The 15,531-nt window shown below is 37.2% G+C and overlaps 1 protein-coding gene across 2 annotated transcripts in view; it reads right to left on the bottom strand.

Moving 5' to 3' along the window:
* gcgra (glucagon receptor a) overlaps positions 1-14,860 on the bottom strand; it is a 39,620-nt gene extending 24,760 nt beyond the window's left edge. For both annotated transcript variants that reach the window (XM_079456383.1, XM_079456384.1), the window contains exon 1: positions 14,639-14,860. The gene's annotated coding sequence lies outside the window, so the exon portion shown is untranslated. The remainder of the gene's footprint in view (positions 1-14,638) is intronic.
* Between the last annotated feature and the right edge of the window lie 671 nt (positions 14,861-15,531).

The following is a 15,531-nucleotide window of genomic DNA, read 5'->3' as shown; positions in this document are numbered from 1 at the left end:
AAACCCCTGAGAACATAAATAATGTTTTTTTTCAAGTGTGGCTGTACATGCCATGCACTGTTATCCTGCCATCTATAATTTATCTTTTCTGTGCATAAACTCCTTAAGAAGTATAGGGCTGAGTAACATTTAACCTCACAAATGGGTCACGACACAAATCGAGGCTCATGTCTGTTCTGATTAGGTCATGGACAGCAGGGAAAAGCTAATTTATACAAAAATAAAAAGCAAGGGAACTTATATATGTAAATTTTGGATTGCACAATATCAGTTGTAAAATGAGGAGACGGTATGTCTCATATATTTAGTTGTAAATGGTAAAGGGAACCTTGGTTAAGGCTTTTTATATTAACAATTGGATTGTGACTTTCTAAATGTCAAATTAACAAACAGTGTAACTGTCACAATATTCATAAACTATGAAAAAACATTTTTACTCAGAGGCCGCCACTTTTACAAATAAGATATATATCTGGAACTGTGTTGTATCATCATTTCATGTCCAATGAATAACATAAGCTTGTTTTTTTTCGAGTAACAGGTTGTTTAACCGAGACCGAATAACATTAAAAGTCAACTGAAGCTTATGCAGGGCTTGCTGACTAGAAGAGCGTCTATCTCTCTAAAGAGCGTCTATCCTGAACATCATAATCAAGACTGTTTATATAAATGGTAAAAAAAGAGGGGTCCCAGAACAGAACCTTGGGGAACACCTTTAACGACCGCTAATAATTCAGATGTTCTGCCATCAGCCTGTACACATTGAGTTCTTTTACTTCAATCATTTTTAAACCAGGATATAACGAAATTAGATAAACCAACACCCCTTAATCTATTTAGCAATATTTCATGATCCACTGTAGGGCTGGGTATCAATTCTGCTGTTTTGATTCGATTCCGATTCACAAGCTCTCGATTCGATTTGATTCAAATCAAAGATTACAGATTTAAAACAAATCCTCTAGGTATTTATCAAAAAGATCAGTAAACATCAGATTACAATGGGGAATAAAAAAATGAAATGAAGCCACAAACATATTATAACCGTATTTTAAACTTCAAACACACTTGGGTATATTGAAACAGTCGCGTACCTTGATCACACAGGATCAGGTTATTTTACAATTAAGATACAGTATAACAACAGAAGATGAAGAATAAAGAAATGCTTCCTGTGGAAACATCCACCCGTCGTCAAAAGAAAAGTGACATCTAGTGGAAAGTAGTAGCAATAATAAATGTATGAAAATAATAAATATGAAAGAAAAAATTGGCATTCTATGGCATCACTGTGAAGCCTTTTTTTATAAGTGGAACTATATGGATGTAAATGTGCCATACTGTGAGGGTTATGCCAGTGTACTCTCTGTTCACATATTTTTTTATTCACTGCATAAATCTTGATGAACCTTAAAAGCTCAACTTCATCTTGAAGGACCGGAAAGGGTAAGTGTTAAATTTACAAAACATTAAACATGATAAGATCTAATATTATGGGTGAGATGCTGCTTTGCTACCTACCCACTTAACTTGCATTAGTTTATTTAATGTAAACATGTGTCTCATTCATTTATACAGACAACAGCTCTGAAAATATATTTATTGTACAGTAGCTAAACTAGCAGAGCATTCTCCTAACATCTGCAACATCATTTAGTAAGTTTAGTCCCCGGACAAGGGGCGGTGCGCTCCAAGTTTGGAGGAACTACGAAGCTCAGAACTCATCAGTCACGCATAATTCGATTAAGTTGAAGATCATGTGATCTGACTAAATCGGTCCACTAAGGAAAAGAGGGCGGTGATTGGTACTCTTTTTCTTCTTATGTGTTTAACAGCAGTTAACATCCAGCATATTGGTGCATTACCGCCACCTTCTGCAAAACATGTGACGAATTTAAATCTCAAATGTACGAAACAGTGGTACTACCGCTGCAAAATACGAAACCAGAGGTAGAGATTAGCAAGAATTTCCTAAATGACTCAATGCATGCACAAAGTATAAAGTGTTCAAATATATTTATATAGCCTATTTTAATACAAATAAATTAAATAATACTATATAATAATCTTTGCCACAATTTATTCAAACAGTAAGCAAGGAAAAGAGTTATTAAAATATCTTGTACAAAAATGTTAAACCTACATTACTTGCTTTTATTTTGTATAAAATGTATTACAATACAGTGCTGTGTAAATGTCTTAAAGAGTTTAAAGCAGTGAGTAACACAGTTTAAATCTTGGTTTCAGATAACCATCTACAATTCAGAATAATGTCTAGGTACCGAAATCACTGTTTGCACACTTGTGTGTTGAGGTGCTCACATTGTGTATTTTGCTAATATGATTGTCTGCAGGACACTGAAGACTGGGACCACATTTGAATATTGAGTCATTACAACAAAATGCCAATAGTAACCCATCAAATATATGTTTCTGTTCCTACAGAATAATGCAAAGAAGATAAAGACTGTGTGCAACTCTACCTCCGCACAACAAGGAATATAGCTGAAAAGTTAATAAAGTAAAAAATGTAAGGCTACAAAAAATTATAACTCTGTCTGTGTAATTGTCATCAAAAATCAGCTTATTGCCCCATCAGTCTTTCTCTACAACAAAATTCAACAAATCATTATTCTACAATGAAATTATAATATTAAATAATATGAATATAAATAAAATATAAATAGTTACTGTATATTGTTAGCTTCAAGCCAGACCACAACAATACACAACAGAGGCAAGAAGTGAACTTCGGGCCAGGAGCATGCGTCTGATGAAACTGTCTATATATTCATAGATTCCACAATCGACAGTTCCAAACACATCTGCTTAGGCCGGATCCACTCGATCAATCACATGTTGCCGTGATTCGCTACAGGTTTGTGGCATAAACCACTTTTTTGAGACTGTCTTTGGGGACATGCAGTATTATTAAGACGAAATCTCTAAAAACAGGGTTAGTGTAAAAAGTAAACACAGTCCTGCTGCTGGCGATAACCTTATGTACTGCTCAGGCACCGCAGGAATAGAATGTGTTAAACAGGCCTCAGTCGTAAGGTCGGACTCTTAAATAACACACTAAAGAGAAGAAATGAAGAACAGACGTCCTTTCCGTAATTTGTTATAAATCAAATTAAGAATTAGATTCTGGCTGGCTATGATTTAATTTGTTCAATTAGGAGCTGTACTGTATTCTGAGGAAACCATTCTCATTGATATTTTGAAATATCATTGTACATCAAACTTATACTGTAAACCATCTTCCCTGTCATCATCAAAATGATTTCGAACACAGTAAAACATCCTCACACGTCCACATTTTCATGTCAACAATGAAACTTCCTGCCCTGTCACAACAGGGTTGAACCAGGATAAATGTCATTCTGCATTATTCTATTCACTAAATAATACCTGATTTAAACCAAAAGATCTGCATCATACATCACTTTCGCACCTTGTTGGTTTATCTAACAAACATTGACGCATCATTACCACACTTCAGTCTATGTGCACGTTTACGCTCAAACAGGTGAAGTGAGCACAGTCAGGAAGGTTAAACACATATGGTCCAATTGCTCTCAGCTCAGTGAACACATTGAACTCTGGGTAATTAATCATCCTTTTCACTGGAGCGCAACATCAATGACAAGCCAACAGTAGTTGAGTATCTACTGTAGAAGACATTCAATTTGATATTTTTCTAGTATAAGCACACAGACAACTTGTGCATGTGTCTGTTGGGTTGGCACAGGGTTAGGGAAATACGTCAACAGGTTATGTTAAGGTCACCTAGAGTGACCTAAGGTCACCTGGTTGTGTAGATTGAACCCCCCAAAATAAAGAGTTATAATCTTAAACGTAGAATTTGAACGCACTGAATTGCCTTGGAACGCGCAGCGATATTAGATGTGTTGACGCAATATCAACTGGAAATGCAGAGAGACATATCATATCAAGGGCCCCCTCTCCCTTTTAAAATAACCAATAGAGTTTCGTTTACAGCACTGTCAGCCTCAGCCTGGCCAATCTACATTTAACAGCGTGATCCCACAGTGACAGTGGTGTAAGTCTATTGAATAGAATAGCTAGATCAGTAATACCAGTGATGTGTCATTTGAAGCTTGTTATTTACGTTGGTGAGTGAAACTGGCCTTTGTCTTCTCCTTTACTTTCCAAGGCTGTGATGTCTGATCGCTTTCATAGAGCCTAACATTCAATATACTGTATAGAATTGAAACGGGTCAGATACCTTCAGTTTTCTCTGCAGATTTGCGCGAATGATTGCTGCATATGATCAGCTCTTAAGACTTTAATGTTAATGTTTACACTGTCTGGATCATCCCCTATCTCCCATCTAGTGTATTTCGCGTCATTCACCGTGTAGGACATAATAAATGTGCGAACAAGCGGCTTGATTTCAGCAGCTCTGCTAGTGACGGGGGTGGACTCTTCGGATTCTAAAGTGGATTTGATTGGACAAGAACTTTGACGAGAGGCTGAAGTGTAGCGTGATGTCACAGAATCTTTTGTTTTGTTTGAGCGCACGTCCCAGACCGTCCGTTTTGAACGGTTATATCTCCAAAATGCGAATTTTGTCAGCTCTTAATAACATATCGGTTTATTGACGTCCTTGGGGCTCACTCATTTTTATTAAAAGAAAAAACCTTAATTTTGATTTCACTGGGTCTTTAATGAAACAAAAAAACATAGTTGGTTATACAATTCTGGAACACCAATTCTTTTGGTTCCTGTTATTTTTCTGATATTTGATTGCATAACACCTATGATAAATTTCCATATTTCATAAAATACCACAAAATCCGAGGTCCTCCCTAAATTGTGGCCATCAGCAGCACTGGTTAACCCAGCACCTGTTTCGTTCTCACCACGCCGCAAAAAACAGCTGTTCGGCACATTTGATGTCTATAAAGGTAACCTGCAGGGCATATTCACCTAAAGAGTTTGTGTTTGTGCCCAGTAAGGTTCCAGGGTTCAGCAAGCAGAGCACAAACGGAGGTCAGCTCCTACTGTCTGTTTACACAATACCACAAACCCGAGCTCGGACCGCAATGGCCACGCTAAAAACACTGACATCAGGAGCCCACTCCTGTGACACCAAATCACTGTGATGTTTTTCAGCCTTTTTCAGAGTGCCACTCAGAGTGCCAATCCAATTTAAGTGAATAAATACTGCACTGGGTGGCAGAAACACTCCAGTGTGTGCGAGAGGTAACATGCACCGAGAGGCTGTTACACATTGAAATGCAAGTTATTCATTTGGGCCAAATATATGCTGACTATTATTCAACAAGCTGTTCATGAATAATGGGTTGAGTTATTTGAAAAGAAAATGAACAGTGACACACAATTTATCGAGTATTTTGACATTTTGGAATAATGTGTCAGATCATGGACAGTTTTAAATGTTAAATAGTGAATCACATAACAATATTTTCTTTAGTTTAAATAAAGAAATAAATGTGGTTCATTTGAATTTGAAAGTTTTTTTATTCGTTTGTCTGTTTTGATTATTTTGAGAATGAGTTGTAAAAGATAGAATATGAGGGGTTTCTAGCATACGTTCAAAAAGGCAAAACAACAACTTACATATAGGTTTGGAATGAGGATGGACTTTCCACAGCTGAGCTTTTGTTCGAAAACATGTCAACTCTACGTTTCACAGCATGTCTCTCTCAATGAAAGGTCAAATCGCAGTAGCTGTATCAACAGGTCAGTCACTTCTTCAAGGCATGATGTGATCCTAATAAAACACCACTTCACAAAGCAGATACTGGATTTTCATAGACGCACCACAGCCGAGACGCCAGTCAAACTTGCATCCAAGCTTTTCTATTGGCTCTGCATTATACACCTCTATGAACTGTGTTGACTAAACTCTGGTAGAAGGTAAATGTCACAAATCCACTAGCAGCGAGATTGACCTCTACCTGTACATATGCCTGATGGTAAGATTTATGCTGCGTTATATCAATAATAGAGTCAAACAGTGTTTATTGATAAATATTATGTTAAACTACACAACCTGATTGATACTGCTTGGGTTCCATTGAATCATTCATCTTTCACTGTTTACACACACTGCTGGCCATCTGTATTCATGTTGCAGACAGAATTAAGGTCCAGCGTGTAATTTTTTGAAAGATTTATTGACAGAAATGCAATACAATATACTGTAAATAACTATGGTATGTGTTCAGAGGTGTTCATATATTCGGTTCAAAAAATGAGTCAGATTTTTCTGTGATTAATCGTACATAACATTAATGTTTTTAAATATGCTTTTACATTCTAATCATTTCACATTTAATCTCCATATTGAAGTAGAAACAACAGATTTCTTTAACAGCGTCATTTTATGAATGAAAGCCAACATTCTGATATTATTACTTCAACTGATGTCTCTATGAAATGTATCATTTATTTGTATTCATTTTACAATATATTATAGCCATTCAACAGTATAATCAAGCGCTATCACGTCTAACAGGTAGGAAATAAACAGAAATTGTATGAAGTTCTCAAACATTTTTTAATGCTAAATTCTAAATTAAAAACAGAAGAATTCTCAAGAAGGCTAAAAAACACATTCAATAATTTTTGACTTTTGATTTACATTACACCGTGTCTACACAGGCGCTACACGACACAAGACATTAGAAACGGCACTACGAAAAAGGCTCTCTCTCTACGCAGATCTGACACCTCTCCAATTTCCACTGCTCTTCGCATTCATTTAAGATTTTATTTAACAGGTTGAAGTCTGTGCTTAGGGAAATGTTAGACAAAACAGTCTTTCTGACTTTATCTTGTGTGCTTTTGTTCATTCAAGCATGAAAAAGACTGATCCCCTTTAGCCCGTTACTGTATAGGCTACACCAGACAAATCGTGGTAAAGTGGTTTAAAAGCCTTTACATGAATAAGACCGTGATTATATAATGTAACGTTACACAAAGGATGACAAAATAAACGGATGCTGCATTAATTGCGTTTAATATTTTTACGCGTTACCGCATGAGTTAACGCGTTAACATTGACAGCCCTAATAAAGACCTTACATAATGAAGCGTTATGTTTTTATTATCTTGGAGTTTAGAGATCTCCATACACCGCAGGTCCCCTTACACGGAATTCGTCATGTTATTTCTGCTCTACAGCGCATTTCGTAAATATCTATTTTGGCGAAGAAGTGAAAATGTGAAGACATCTTAGATCTGTGTCAGCCACCATAGTGCTCCGAAAGGGAGGGATGGAGTGAGCTGTTGGTTGCAATTCACAACCACACCACTAGATGCTGATCAATTTCATACACTGGACCTTTAAACAAAAAACAAAGAAGTTTGGCCAAACCATGCTTGGGGTAAAATGACTAAAAAAAGACTAATTTGACTTTATATTCACATATAAATCACAAATTTATTTTATTAAAATAAACTGGTTTCGCCAGTGACTGGCTCTTAAAAGTGTGAAAGTTGTGATGACATCAGATGTGTTATGACATCATTTCCTGCAGCTCGAGAGTGATTCTCAGAAATGATGTTTAATAAACAAAGTTCGGGAGTAGCCCTGGCAAATTACCGCACACCGAGCACATAATCGCTAATCAGACTAATTATCCAACCAGCGTCAGCTGAACACATATAAATATAGAGAAGCTCCTCACCTCAATCATCTCGTCCGATTTCGCATCCCACCACCACCCCGACTCCTCTCCCCTTTTTTCGCCCCTGCCTCTGGCAGCCGGGGGGGGATAGGCGCTCAGGGCTCGGGCTCGGTCCGGGCTCTGGGCTCCCTTTCCGGTAAAAGGGGGAGCGCTCCGGGTTCGGACGGGAGCTCAGAGCCCGGAGCCCTCTCCCCGGACAGTACGCCAAATATGCATAAATCCTAATTACCTGCAGCCAGAATTTGCGGGGGCCAACTCGTGAATTGAGCGTTAAATTCAAGTTCAAAGTTTATTCGTCACATACACAACCATACATAGTACGACATGCAGTGAAATGCTTTTTTGATATAGGTAAGGAAGGACGGTTATACTATTTATAAACCATATATAAATAGTGTAAGGGAGTGGGGAAGTGTCCATGTAAAGTGCAGGTGCTGTGCAATATATGTATATATATATACTGTATATGCAATTACGTACAATGTGCAATGTATTCATATGTGCTTGCAAAACAGTCAACAGCTCATTAATGAGAGAAAATTGCAGCAAGCAGGTCACTAACTGCCCACTATACGAGAATGAATAGGAATCCTAACAGTTTGCTTTTTCCAGCGAAGCTCCTTACACCAGATCTGACGGTTCTCTATTTGGCAACATTTTGTAGTTTATGGCAACACTTTGTAGTTGCTTCCAAAACATAGCCAACTGCATTGCGGTAGCATTTTTTCACGTGTGCTACTGGCAGTGACGTCATAAAGCAATTACTGTAGGAGCACCAAAAGCTCTTCCATGTTAATCTTCCATGAATTTATATTTCTTTATACCTTATGCTGAGTTGCACCGCCCACAGCGAAATGGGATTGGTCCAAAATCTGACTTCACACCTTGCCGTTATTGTTGAGCGTCACTGTATTTTGTTATTTTCAACGCTCGCCACTGGTAACATGTCACGACTCGCACCTGGTTAAGATATGTGTCGCGACGGACCCACAAAACAAATTGGGTTAATGGCATGAGTGTCTGTTCTTCCACAGGACAAATGACACAGCGCTAATGTGATTTCACAGAGAGATAAAGAGCATGTGTGTTTGAGAACGTTTTATTAAATGATCCCTGACCAGCATCCAGCTTTATGTGCAGTGTTTCATGTACTTGGACAGATTTAATAAACTCAGAGTTGATCCGTTTAACACACCACGGAAAGGAAAGCGGAACATGATTGGCAATAAAATTTGAGCTGGTTAAAAATGGAGAAGTCGATGCTAATTCAGTAAGTGAAGGGTTATGGTTTCCTAAAGCTCTCAGGCACTGTTTGTACCTGTTGAACGCATGTAAGTGCACATACAGCGCATGTGAACGATAAGAGGCTGTCTTTTTCCTCAGGCTACGTGTGCTGCTGCACGCATATTTTTAAACATGTCATGAAACTCTCTGTGATCTGTCTGAGCTTAGTGTAACCTCATGTCATGGACCCCTTAGGACAGAAAGGGCCTACAATTTTCCCCAGTTCCTTTTTGGGTGTTGAAATGGATGGAGCAGTGATGGGCTCGAACCAAAGACTTGCCACATTATGTTTACCAACTCTCTGATCTGTATTGCCCAACATACACATTTTCCAGCTTTGCATGTTTCCACTTCAGTGGTGCCTTTCTTACTTCTAAAAGACAGCATAGAGATCCAAAAACAACAAATAACTATTGTTATTAATTGTATCTGGACGAAAATCCTTGACAAAAAAGCTAAATATAGACCATTTCAAAGCATATAATATAAAATAATTTCGCAAAACGTTGCGATATGCATATTGCAATATTCGCATTTGCAATATTTCAGTTGTTTTGATATATTGTCCAACTGGAGTGCATAGTGAACAAAGCTTCAGAATGAAACAAAGATTTTCTTTTTATCCACTGCTATATTGCCCCAAATATCTCATGATAAGTGCCGGTTCTGAAGTGCGGTTCTGATATCCTTGCCTTAGATATGTCTCTCTGTCCAGTTGATCTCTTTGAAATTACAGGAAATATGCATCTCCTCACCTCTGTCCCCTAAACTGATGGCAAGTAAATTCTCTTTAAAACATCCACATTGCTTCCTTGTTTCCATTTCTGATAGCACGTGTAGCTGAATCAACTGATTAGCTAAAAATATCCGAGACATTAAGCTCAGAGAGGTGGGAATGAGGAAGCTGCTTTTCTAAGGTAAAACAACAATAGAGATAAATCACCTATGTTAAAGACCTCACACAGTGTGTGTATCTGTATCAGCCCCACAGCATCTCCAGTCTCCAGAAAAAGCGGCAGCTGTTCATTAAACACAAAAGCTTCTCAAAGCACCCTTGAGTCTGGTGTGTAGTGTGGTTTCCACACTTTGCTTCGACTGTATGCCTGCAGTTTAAGTGGTGCTTATGATGTTAATAAATCTTTTAAATGATAAATCATTCATGTTCACTTACTTTCACTGACCCCTGAGTCCCGACTGTTGCAAATGCAAATAGCTTTGCAGTGCAGGCGGTTTTAGCAATCATAGTGTGTTATTTGTTTGCATCAGCATATTATTTTTAATTATTACGGGGCTGGTTGGGATGCTTGATTCTGATTGGCCGGTAACCAAGATGCAGCAAATATATAATAATAAAATATTTTTTTAAGAACATAAATTACATTTTGTTTACAAATGATCAAATTGCCTGTTTGTGACATTTGAACGTTGTTTCGTAAGTAGCAAAGTAGCCCAAGCGCGATAATGTACAAGCAGCCGGCCATTATCGCGAAATAAGCCCCTTTAGTGTGACACAAGACACTGATCACACTGGGGCTTATTTCTGCGATAACAACCGGCTGCCTGTACATGATCCCTAACTTGATTCTAACTCATAATTCAGTTATTTAGGCCAGGGTCATCACTACAGGTCATAAATGAAGTTTAATAAGTGACATCATAATGCAAAGCCGCGTAATAAATCACTTGCACTACTTGTAGTCACATGGCTTGTTGAAAAAGGCCTATGGCATCCACTATGAGTGCTGCCGTTTCGAATCATTCATGTTCCAACCAAAAAGAATTGGTGTATTTGTTACATTTTGATGAAATTGATCTGTACTGTCCAGTGATAACTTATATCCAAAAGACAGACAGATAGCAGTGTTTACAGACTGTTCCGAAATAAAATCCTATCAGACAATACTGAACACTACAGCTGATAAATGTATTGCTGCAAGTGTATGACTGCAAGCCTATATTGCCTTTGCAATAACACCCCGAGCCAGTGGTGGATCATGGCAAAGTTTCTTACGAAACTTATGAAGAACTGTTGTTCTGTAGTTTGTCTATTGTTATTTAAGATTGTAGTAATTTGTGGAGAAAATATATAGAAAATTTACCTTTTAATAACGTTTGATAAAACTAGTTTTTGTTTATGTGAAGGATACAAAGGTTCACAATCACAAATAATAATTCAAAAGACGCTCAGCAGTCAGCAGCTATTTGAAGTAACCGTACTGTGATGGTAGAGCTTTGAGGGCCTTCTTGCTGAGCAAGATCATAAAAACTGTCAGCGTGTGTAATAACATTTCTCAAGCGACATGATCACTTTTATGATGAAGAGGCTGAAATGTTTGTAAGTTTATTAAGTGTATTCACTCTCAAACTATGGAGCAAATTATGGAGTCTAAATGAAATATGGAGAGGTTCTTGCATAATGTTCATGTTTCTGTACTTCTGGTTCATAATTCTGCTTTAATATCTTCTCATTACCTAACAATCTCGACTTTAATCGCATTGTTCTAAGCTCCAACCTCTCTACACCCACTTCATTTCACTCCACCCATGTATGCACATGCCCATGATAAAGCTAAAATCTGATAACAAATAGCTTTGGGAATTTACGTTTAGACAGAAGAATGTAAATATGATAAAGTTATTACTTAATCTCTTCAGTTAAATTAAACTCACTTTTACACACCGTCAGGTCAGGAGATACACCATGATTGACTTAAAGGGATCGTTCTCCCAAAAATGAAAATTTTGTCATAAGTTACCCAGCTGTACACCTCCTTGACAACTCCATCCATGGTAACTGACATTATTCCCAATATTTTCCTTTCTGTTTAGCAAATTTATTAAGGTTTGGAACAGTTTCTTGGATGAACTATCCCTTTAAACTCGGTAACTGGAGATCCTGTATTTTAGAATGAAAAATTACTTTTTTACAAGTTGGCTAATTCGTATCAATTTGTACGATGTAACTCGTACAACAATGCACGATAATAGAGAACAGCAATATTAAAGCCCCTCCCTTAACTCCTCCCCTAAACCTAACTGCATTGGTGCCAAACCAGGGACATTACCTCATATAGTGGAAAAAACGTTGCTGAAGTTGCACGTTTGTTTAAAGACACACTGTTTAACTCCTGTGCAAAATATATTCTGTTTTAATTATCTGTGATTGTAGAAAACTTCACAGTCTTTATTCACCGGCAGGGTTGACTGTACTTCAATTATTAAGAAAGCTGGTGAAAGGTAAACAATATCTGTTAAGAGTGCCACTGAATATGTCTATATTTTCCCTATTATTAATGTAATCATTAACAGATGTTATCATTGTTATTATCTGTGAATATATAAATCTACACCCTAATTCAAATGTAATGCTTTGCTGTGATAAGATATGCTGTATTTATCTTATTATGCCTAGGAGCAAACCGGAGTGCATAAAAAAAATGCGAAGAAGTTCATGAATGTTTCGACTCCTCAAACAGAACAACTGACATCCCTCTAGTTACGTCTTCATTATCACTCTGTGTTGAGGACACACACTTTATAAAATTTACATTTAATCATTTAGCAGACGCTTTTATCCAAAACGACTTACAAAGAGTTGGGGGAGCAATAAGCGATATGTCATAAAAGAGCAACAGTACATTAGGTGCTAATACAAAGTTAATAGTTTCAACAAAAGCTAGACCACTACCTGTTGAGAGAAGAGGGTTAGTGTAAATTTTTTATAATGCATATGCAAGATATAACTGGTCCTAAATGTCTATTATAAGCCAAATCCACAGCAGAGGAGCCTTGTATGGCACAAGGGATGTGATGAGGTTCGATTTGAATAGATGAGAAAAACAGCAAAAGGGAAGTCACTTGTGTCACATAGTGTGGCCAGGCCACCCCAGCACATGGATTTAAATAACATTTAAATGAATGAAATCGTATGTATGTGGGTCAGGGCCTGAGGTCTATGCCCCATGTGTACACATGCCTTTCCTCTAGCACTTATTTGCCTGTTATGAGTTTGTAACAGGTTTGTCTCGACATCATGTGATGCTGCGTCCTGCAGAAGAACGTGTAAATGTTTGAATGCATCTGCATCAGATGGTTCACGGTCTTCAAGCATTCAAGAGTTGTAGACATTGCATTGCAAACATACTGTAAGTGAACATGTGCACTTCTCATCATGCTAATGTACTTTTTATCTCTGATGTATCACAGAAACAGTTTTGGCAGATTGGGCAGTGTTTATATAACTGTGTTGTATTTACTACACAACCTAATTTGTTTGCTACCATACTGCATGTACAAATATTGCTTAAAAGTGAATATGAATTTTTCTTTTCAGTATTTGAGGTCTGGAGAAATGCAGAGCATCTTATTTTGTCCTGTTTCTCCGGTTTTCATTTTATAAATGCAAATAAAAACCTAATTTGTCATTACAATGTAGAAGAAACGTTGTCAGTAATTCACAGAATGAAACAAAAATGATCATTTTACCTAAACACGTACATAGTAGGCCTAAATTCAGAAAAAGTAATAATGGTCTTTGAAATGGTCTCTTATTTTGATGTTGTTTTTTTAAAGTTTAATGATGTGTCCCCTCACCGAGATTGGTTCATTCAAAAACATTCGGTTTATGTGCCAGAAGAATACCCCTCTAACTAAATGATATATCATCTCGTAGGCCCGTGTAGTTCGTGGTGGTGTATTTTAATTTATTTTTAGCTTGGCTGTAGTTGAACTCTTTTTCAAGTCAGCAAAGACATACAGCAATGAATATATTAGGAAAAACAGCGGAAGCAAATGCATATGGAGAGAAGAGGGACGTGATGTTTTAAACAGTGCACGTCGACTGCCATAATCAGTATATTGAACAGAAATCGACACGATGAGAAATAATGAAACGTGTATTTGAGTAACTTAGTTAAAATATTTCAGATGAATCATCTGCCAGTTGCAGTTACCGTGTGACAGCGAAACTGTTATTAATACTAGATATTATAAAGACTGTGCTTTATAATAAGCAGGCAGATGTGTAATAAATAAGCAGTTATATATCGCAATAAAGAAACGTCGGATCTGGCGTGACGCTCTCTCTCTCTCTCTCTCTCTCTCTCTCTCTCTCTCTCTCCTGACGCGCTGGCGCTCAAGGGCCAAACTGTGGATATCTGTATTTATTCAATGATTTGTGAGGAAATGTGCTTTAGTGGATATATTATAAGCTTACTGTCATAGCTTTTATTCGACATGTTGAACAAACGTAAAATAGGGCAGCTCACGTGACGGGTGTGAAAGTGATAGCTGGCACAAATTAGACTTATTCATTCATGACAAAAATATAAAATGTTATATTATAGATTTATCTGGTTGTTTATTTGCATAATTTTGCTATCACCAACAAGTATTGATAAGCATGTTAGGCAACCAGAACCGCTTGTTTTTAAGAGTTGCATTTCGTAAGAGCAACCTTCATGAACTGATTTTACTTCATGCATTGCTTTTCATATTTCTTAGAAATAAAGCCCGTTATATCCGCGTGGCTTTATATATCTGCAAACATATTCTCACAACAAACGTCGCTTTAAGTGAATGAGCACGAAAAACACAAAACGAACGACAAATGTGGCGAACAAAACTTCTGCTGCGATCGCACGAAGAGAAATAAAAGTGAAATACTACTGTACCTCGAAGACCGTTTATTTCCGCGAAAGTCCCGGGCATGAGATCCACAGTCGTGCATCTTCAGACGAACACAATTACACGGAAGACCGGGGAAGGATTTGACTCATAATCCACTCTTGAATGAGCTGAATGTTCATAAATCTACCCCTTTATATTTCGCTTCAGTCGTTGACACGTTTGTTTCACTGAAGGTGCTGTAGACTGAATGAAGTCCACTCAAAAGTGAAGATGGGAAGAGTCTATCTACATCATCCTGACGTCAACACCCAGCACAGTTTGAACTATACATTTTAAATCAAATTCAATTATACATTTCAGACAATACAACAACGTAAGAATTAAAAGAAGCACAACTTTTTCAGATATGATATTAAATATAAAAAAAACGAAAACATATTTTTCAGTTTAACTAGGTTCATTATTATACGTAGCTTGTTTGTTAATAAATGGCAATAAAATGTAATTTAACAAACATTGAGCTTTTGTGACAAGTTGCCCCAATACCAGGGCATGTTGCTATACAGAAGGTTATATATGGTGTAAGTTGGCTCCTCGGCTAATTTTAAGCAGTAGATAACATAAAAATTCAAAGTAGGCTATTAGTAATATGAAAATATAAAAATAACAAACTGGAATTACAGTCTGGAACATAGTTAACAAAATTAAGTAAAACCTGAATGTTTGACATGCATTTGTTTGTGTAACGTGTAAACTCCCCCACGTGGCAACTATGGCCAGCCTGCACACTTCTTAAACATCAAATACTTTATTAAGTCTCTATTCAAAGCCAGGATCAAATGAACACAGTGTTTTTGAACTAATCTCGGGACATTTTCAGATAATTCTAAGGACGTTTCTGTCATCCAATCAAAATTCTAAATGTAGATGAAACAAT

The sequence above is a fragment of the Barbatula barbatula genome, assembly GCF_947034865.1.
Source record: "Barbatula barbatula genome assembly, chromosome: 5".
Taxonomy (NCBI): Eukaryota; Metazoa; Chordata; class Actinopteri; order Cypriniformes; family Nemacheilidae; genus Barbatula; species Barbatula barbatula.
Note: the sequence above shows the minus strand (reverse complement) of the source record. Positions and strands in the feature narration are given on the sequence as shown.